This window comes from Sceloporus undulatus, chromosome 5 (assembly GCF_019175285.1).
Source record: "Sceloporus undulatus isolate JIND9_A2432 ecotype Alabama chromosome 5, SceUnd_v1.1, whole genome shotgun sequence".
NCBI lineage: Eukaryota > Metazoa > Chordata > Lepidosauria > Squamata > Phrynosomatidae > Sceloporus > Sceloporus undulatus.
Window position 1 is genome coordinate 117,737,976 of NC_056526.1, and position 7,212 is coordinate 117,745,187.

The 7,212-nt window shown below is 41.0% G+C and overlaps 1 protein-coding gene across 9 annotated transcripts in view; it reads right to left on the bottom strand.

The window, feature by feature from the left end:
• APBB2 (amyloid beta precursor protein binding family B member 2) overlaps nucleotides 1-6,962 on the bottom strand; it is a 193,160-nt gene extending 186,198 nt beyond the window's left edge. For 8 of the 9 annotated variants that reach the window (XM_042467266.1, XM_042467265.1, XM_042467269.1 and 5 more), the window contains exon 1: nucleotides 6,834-6,962. The gene's annotated coding sequence lies outside the window, so the exon portion shown is untranslated. The remainder of the gene's footprint in view (nucleotides 1-6,833) is intronic. The other variant, XM_042467261.1, reaches the window with a different exon arrangement.
• Between the last annotated feature and the right edge of the window lie 250 nt (nucleotides 6,963-7,212).

Here is a 7,212-nt window from a genome sequence, read left to right on the forward strand (position 1 = left end):
TTTGATCCCCACCTCAAGTCCAACTAGGAAAATAGATAAAATGTTTAAGCAGCTTTTGTATTTTTATTTGATCCCACTAGTGTTCCTAACAGGCTGTAAATAAGAACCCAGGTTTTATTCAGTTCAGTTAAGTGTGTACCTAGAAGTGTAGCATAGGTTCCCAGACAATATAAACAGGTAACATTCTCAGTATGCATGGACAGAAGTTAAATAATGGGAATTGTCTAAATAGTACAATATTGAAGTGTCTGAGTTAAAAGAAACAACACAAAAAACACCCTCAGTCATTAAAAACAGTTGTCCAGATTTTCATCTTAACTGCAAGAGTTTATATAACCAGAAATTGAATACTGTAACTAAATTCAACTCGATTTACATTTGTCCCAATTCAACTGAATATGCACAGCAACACTGTGAAGATCATACAAGGAACATAAGTAAAAAGACATAGAAAGAGAGTTGGGGGGAGGGGGAATAAACTAATAAACTCTCTTCTTATCCTCCCTAGAAATGCCACCATAGTTTATTGTTTTGTTTTGTTTTACTTGTTTTGTTTGTTTTGGCTTACAAAACACAATAATAATTGTCTTGTAATGTGTATGTGTTAATGTTGTTTAATTTGTTGGTTTTAATTATAAGTGATTTAATAACTTTTTAAGGGGGGAGGGAATTTTGATGTATAATGTATTGTATTTTATTGCTGTTAGCCGCCCCGATTGACCTCAAAGGGGCGGGATATAAATAAATTTTATTATTATTATTATTATTATTATTATAAACCCAACAATCATCTAAATAAGTTTTTTGCTTGTATTATGAGATCATATGAAATCATATTTTTAAAAAATGTAGAATCCAAGATTCTCACAAGAATATTTTATAGAAGGAAAAAATAAATGAAAACTAATCCAGTAATCAAAACTGGGCCAGAGGAGAATCATATCCCCACTGATGGTCTCTCTCCAAATCTGTTTTAATCTATTTTAATTCAAATTTTATTCTAATTTTTGCTTTGGTATGGTGATAGGGATTATGTTTTATTGACGTTATGTAATTTATGTTTTGCTATGTAATTTTATCATGTATATTATTGTGTTTTGTAACTCGCCTCGATCCGTAGAGAGAGGCAGGAAATAAATAAAAGGGGGGAGAAGGTGTACACCAACTGAAGTGTAACTTACCCGCAGAGGGGAACCTCTGGCCTTTCAGATGCTAATAATTGACTATTCCCATCATGCCTCACCAATAACCAAGGATGGGTAAAGCTGGTGGGAACTGGAATTCAGTGATATCTGGAAAGACCGTGTCCTGACTCACTATATACGTTTGGCAGGGCTTTATAACTCACTGTTCCACCCCTTGCAATACACTGCTCCAGCAGAGGTACACAACAAATTGGACAGAAGCCAGCCCAAAGATCTATTAACAGATTAACACAGCTTCTTTTCTAGAAAATATTTCCAAGAAATGCACTATGCTTACTCCAGAGCTTTCAAAGGATGTTGCATAATTATTACACCATCCTCCCTTAGCTGTCCATGTAAACAGAGTTTGGAATTAAGGCCCTGGGGCTAGAATGCCATGCATATCTGTATAGCATCAAAGGCACTTAAGTAATTTCCACTTATTTCAATGGGATGGTGCCCCCCTGGATGTCTGTTAAAAAAAAACACTCCACTGAAAATATCCTCAGTTGTCCTTGCATACTTCCAAGAAATTAATACTAACACCAAAAGTGTAAGACAACTATCATCAAACCATGAACAATACTGAGCTACTGAAATGCTGATTTATGGGAGATAAGGTTATCAATGGAATATAGATTTCAGCTGTTGTATCATCTGAGTACCAGTTGCTGAAGAGAAGAAGTGGAAGAAGGCTGTTACACTGATCTGTTGTTTCTGATCTTCCCTCAGGCACCTGCCTGGCCACTGTAGGAAGAGAATGCTAGACTAAATAGATCTTTGGTCTAATCCAGCATGGTTCTTATTAATTATGGATCAAACCAAAACCATAACCCTACTTATTCTCACTAGAGGATCAGTCCTACTGTATTAACTAAGGCTTATTTCTGAGGAAACATGCTTAGGATCACATTGAAGGTTTACTCTAACGTCTTCCCACTTGTATGTAGAATACTAGCATATACAAACAAGGTGAATGCCTTCTTAGGGTCAATTTCAGTTCCCAACTCAGTCTTGGAAATTAGCAGCAAGAGTGGCTTATGGAGGACACTGATCCTGAAATACGTCTTCAGTTCAAGGTTGGACAGCGGCAGGGAGACCAGAATTCAAAGATATATCTGTGTCAGTCTGTAGAATTAGTATGTAGAGAGATCTTGGAGCACTTTTGAGAATTACTTCTTTCTTTCAATTAGTCTCAAAGGTGTGCTATAAGATATCTTTTCAGATAGTTCAGGTTGAACTGTGATAGCAACACAGATAAGAAGGCAATACAGTTAAGAAAATTATGAACACCACATGTCTTCTTAGAAGTGTCTGTGTACCTTCAAGTCATCTATAAACTCATGGTGGTCCCATGAATTTCATTGGGTTTTCTTAGATAATAAATACTCAGAAAAAGCCTCCACTAAATTAAATTATTCTTGCTCCCAGCTAAGTGCATATAGAAGCCCTATTCATGTCTTGTTATGTGCCTTCAAATTGTGTCTGACTTATGGAGACCCTAAGGCAAACCTGTCATCGATTTTTCTGAGGCTGAGAGTATAAGAATCACCAGTATCACCCAGTGGATTTCCATGGCTGACAAGGAAATTGGATCCCGGTCTCCAGAGTCATAGTCCAACACTCAAACCACTACACCATGCTGGCTCTCAAGTCTACTCATAGCAGATCTAAATAGGAACCCTAAAATCTACTCATCATTCCTGTTTGCTACCAAACAACATTTTAGACTGCTATCCTACTATGCATACTTCACTGAGAGCAAACTCCAATGAAAGTGTCAGGACTTATCTCTAAAGAAACACGCTTAGGACTATGCTGTACATGTGCTCCCAGTTGAAATAAATTCTTTATCATGATCCAAACTATACCACCATAATTTCAGAAATGCAACTTGGTGCTGGACTGCAAAATAATACTGTAAAAAAAGTTCACTATAGCCTACATTTAAGTAAAATCTGTATATTGAGCTATTTTTAACATGGGAAACATTAATGATATATAAATCACTTGAGATTTTTAGGAAAAGTAGAAACAGTAAGTTCCAATATAAGATTCCAAATTATTTTTCGTTTGGCTATATCTCTTTTACGAGGGCACATTATTAGGTTTGAAGGCCCTACAATGAAAAATAATCTGCCTTTTTAAAACACAAATTTACCACCGGGCTTGAATTAAGTCTTTAGATTACAACCTTGTATCTTCCTGGTAGTAAAACTCATCTAACCCAATAGAGCTTAATTCTGAGTAGACAGCCATATGACTGAACTTCCACAACAATCACATCACTGTGTATTAGTTTCTCAAGAATGCCTTTTCATTACATAAATGTAGATATCATTAAACAACGTTAGCTAAAACCAGTTAGCATTATGAAGCCACATGATACAAGGCCTGGAAAAAATAAACCTCTCTTTACAGTTCAACATATAAAGTCTAGCAGTGAATTTCTGGCTATTTGTAAAAAATGAAGAATGACTATGGAACTGTGAGTTGTTGGATCCTAAGGAGATCCCTTACAGCTCAGGAATTATGGCTGAGAATGAGGCATTCCTTTATTGCACAGACAACATCTGTTATTCAAAATAACTGTAAATTTTGTTCTGAAAATAAGTAGATTTGGAAGTAGGTGTGGTAGACTACTGACTGCATTTTTTCCCTTATAGCAACACATGGTAGAGGCAACTCTATTTTCTTTTCTTACTAGAAGGAATCTGAAAATAGCCTTGACTATGGCTGCTAAAGACAAACCGCTATTGTTCTAGAAGTCTTCTAGAAGTCACTTCCTTTCACAATAGCCTTGCTGCTCAAACCTTAACCCAATCTACATTTTGCATTCTCTGCAACATCCCTGTGTCCCTTGATGCACAGTCAACAATACACTTTTCCTCTGAGAGGGCAAAGGGATTACAGCACACCGGAGGCTAACAAATAAGCAGGCCCCTCTCTAAGCAACAATAGCTTGCCATTTCCTCTTTATTTGAAAGGTAACCCTTTTTCCTTCTTTCACACGTTCAGCCTTTTTCATCTGTGAAAGCAACAGAACAAGAACTGCTTCCTACAACTCTGTAGGCTGCAAAAATTAAAATAAAATGAATAATCATCACTCTCAGGTTTTCTGATGGCACATCATATCATAACAGCACTCTCCAAAGATGTCCTGATAGAGGTAGCCTAATGTCCACTGAGATGGTATATCCCTCTTCCAAAACACTTATGTGGGGAGTCAGTATGCAAAGGGGATCTAATAACACCTTTGAAGCTGACTTAGTGGTTCCCAAACTCTGGTCCTCCAGATGCTTTGGACTTCAGCCCCCAGAATCCCTGATCACTGAAGTGGACGAGGCTTCAGGGAACTGCAGTCCAAAATACCTGGAGGACCAGAGTTTGGGGACCACTGGTACTGAAAGGAAGAAGCTGGTAGCTTGAGCTTTCATAGACTTGAGCCTACATGCATCTGAGGAAATAAGATGGCATGCATTTGAGTTTACAAGCATTTGAATCATACAATCACAGAGTTGGAACAGACTACAAGGGCCATCCACTCCAATCCCTTGCCATGCAGCAAGACATAATCAAAGCACTCCCAATAGGTGACCATCCAGCCTCTGTTTAAACACCTCCAAACAAGGACACTCCATCATTCTCCAAGGGAGTGTGTTCCACCGTCGAATAGCTCTTGACCCTGAGGAAGGAGATTACATGCACTTGAGGAATTAGACTCAAGTCTATGAAAGCTCACACTGCCCGTTTCTTTCTTTCAGTGAGTCTCAAAGGTGACAGCTTTGCATACTGCTTCTCCAAACTAACATGGCTCTTTGATTTCTATGGTGAAAGAGAGTGACTTCCAAAGCATCCTAAAGAAAGAGAACGCTGTCAGGTGTCACAACCTCAAAGGAGGACAAGACACTGGACAAAATGTAGGATGTTCAAGAAAGATGGAGAGAAAGGCAAAATAAAAGCTACTAAACACTCCTATGAATGTTAATCCATGCTCCTTAGTCATGCTCAGAACGGAGGTCGCTTTGGAATTCCTCCTGGGCAGAAGGCTGAAATGCTTCTTCATCAGGCAAAAGCCATTAAAACACCAACAAGGAACAGCAAGCTTACACTGAAATAGTCCTACAGGAAAGGGAACAGCAATTGTTGTGAGTGGATAATTCAATAATTATAGCAGAGATGTGTCTCATATATTAAACAATATACATCTGTATTAACAATATTGAATTGACATACCAAACATTAGAACAATTGTATACATCTATGACATGGTACTGTGTCCTTGTAATTGTCTCAGAAGGTCCAAGACCATGTAATGAAGCTGCAGCAACTCAGTCCCATCAGTCAAAATGCACAAATCATCATGGGTACTTGCAACAATAAGGCATGAGAATATGACATGTAGTCTTCCCAGGTAGCAGATGTATATTGTTTAATATATGAGACACGCCTCTGCTATAATTATTAAAAGCCATTAAAAACCATACACAAGGAAAACAAAAATTGAGGGTACATCCAGGGGCAGCTGTGTAGGACATGTCCTGAAAAAAGGAGGACGTGCCTGGTCACCCAGAACATGTGAATGCCAACCATGCCCAAAGGGATGCCATGGGCAGTGGTTAAATGCCAGTCCTGCAGCCACCAGGTTGTGAGTTCAAGTCTAAGGGGCTCCAAGGCTCACTCAGCCTTTCATTCTTTCATAGGTGAGCAAAATGAATACCCAGATTATTGGAGGCAAGTGGCTTAAACCAGTGGTCCCCAAACTGTGCTCTTTAAGAGATTTTTTGGGGACTTCAGCTTCCAGAAGCCTCAGCCATATTGGCCAATAGTCTGGGAGCTGAAGCCTAAAATCCCTTAAAAGAGCACAGAATCATAGAGTTGAAAGAGACCGCAAGGGCCATCCAGCCCAACCCCATTCTGCCATGCAGGAACTCTCAATCAAAGCATCCCCATTGACAGATGGCCATCCAGCCTCTGTTTAAAAACCTCCAAAGGACACAGTTTGGGGACCAATGGCTTAAACCAGTTGGACATGGCAGTGGTCCCCAAACAGTGCTCTTTTAAAGGGTTCTGGACTTCAGCTCCCAGAATCCCATGCTATTGGCCAACTTGGCTGAGGCTTCTGGGAACTGAAGTCCAAAAGAAATCTCTTTCACAGTTTGGGGACCACTATATAGTGATACAGAGACGCCTCTCTAAGAGATGTTGGACTTCAGCTCCCAGAATCCCAGGCCATTGACCAACGTGGCTGAGGCTTCTGGGAGCTGAAGTCCAACAAGGTCTCTCAAAAGAGCCCAGTTTGGGGGACCACTGCAGTGGGCTTCATGAGAGAAGCAGTTGGGCCCAGAAGGCCTGGGGAGGGAGAGGAGGAGGGGAAAGGCACAAGAGGAAGGAGGCTGGGGCCTTGGTTGTGTCCTAACACTCTGGAGGCGTCCAGACGGGGGAAATAACCCGGTTTGGAAGCGCCACGGCGCCAGGCGCTGGTATTCTGGGAAAGGCAGTATGCCATTCCAAACCGGGTTATTTCCCCAATGTGGACGCACCCTCCCTCTTCTTCTCCTTCCAAGGCCTGGACAGCCTTTTCCCTTCCCTGCTCCCTTGCCCTCCTCCTCCTCCTCCAAACCCTTCCCTCGCCTCAGCGGGACTTACCCCAGGCTCGGCCTCAGGGACGTTGCAAGGCAGCAGGAGCAGCAGCCTCCCGGAAACGCTCCCCCGTCCTGCCAAGCTTTCCCCTGGAAATAATCTCTCTCCTCCTCAGCCGCAATTGAGGAGGCTCTAGCTCTGCTCCTCCTCGTTTGAGGCCTAGGGATTGCAAGGGGAGGGAGAGGGCGACGTCCTCTGGCCGCGCCTAGGCCTTGCAAGCCGGGAGGAGGAGGAGAGCCAGGCCTCCCTCCAGCCCTCTTTCTCCTTGCCTCAGAATAAAGCTGAACACTACTACGACTACTACTACTACTACTACTACTAATAATAATAATAATAATGAGGTGTACATTTATGTATGCAATGCCAGAGGTACTACATGGAATAT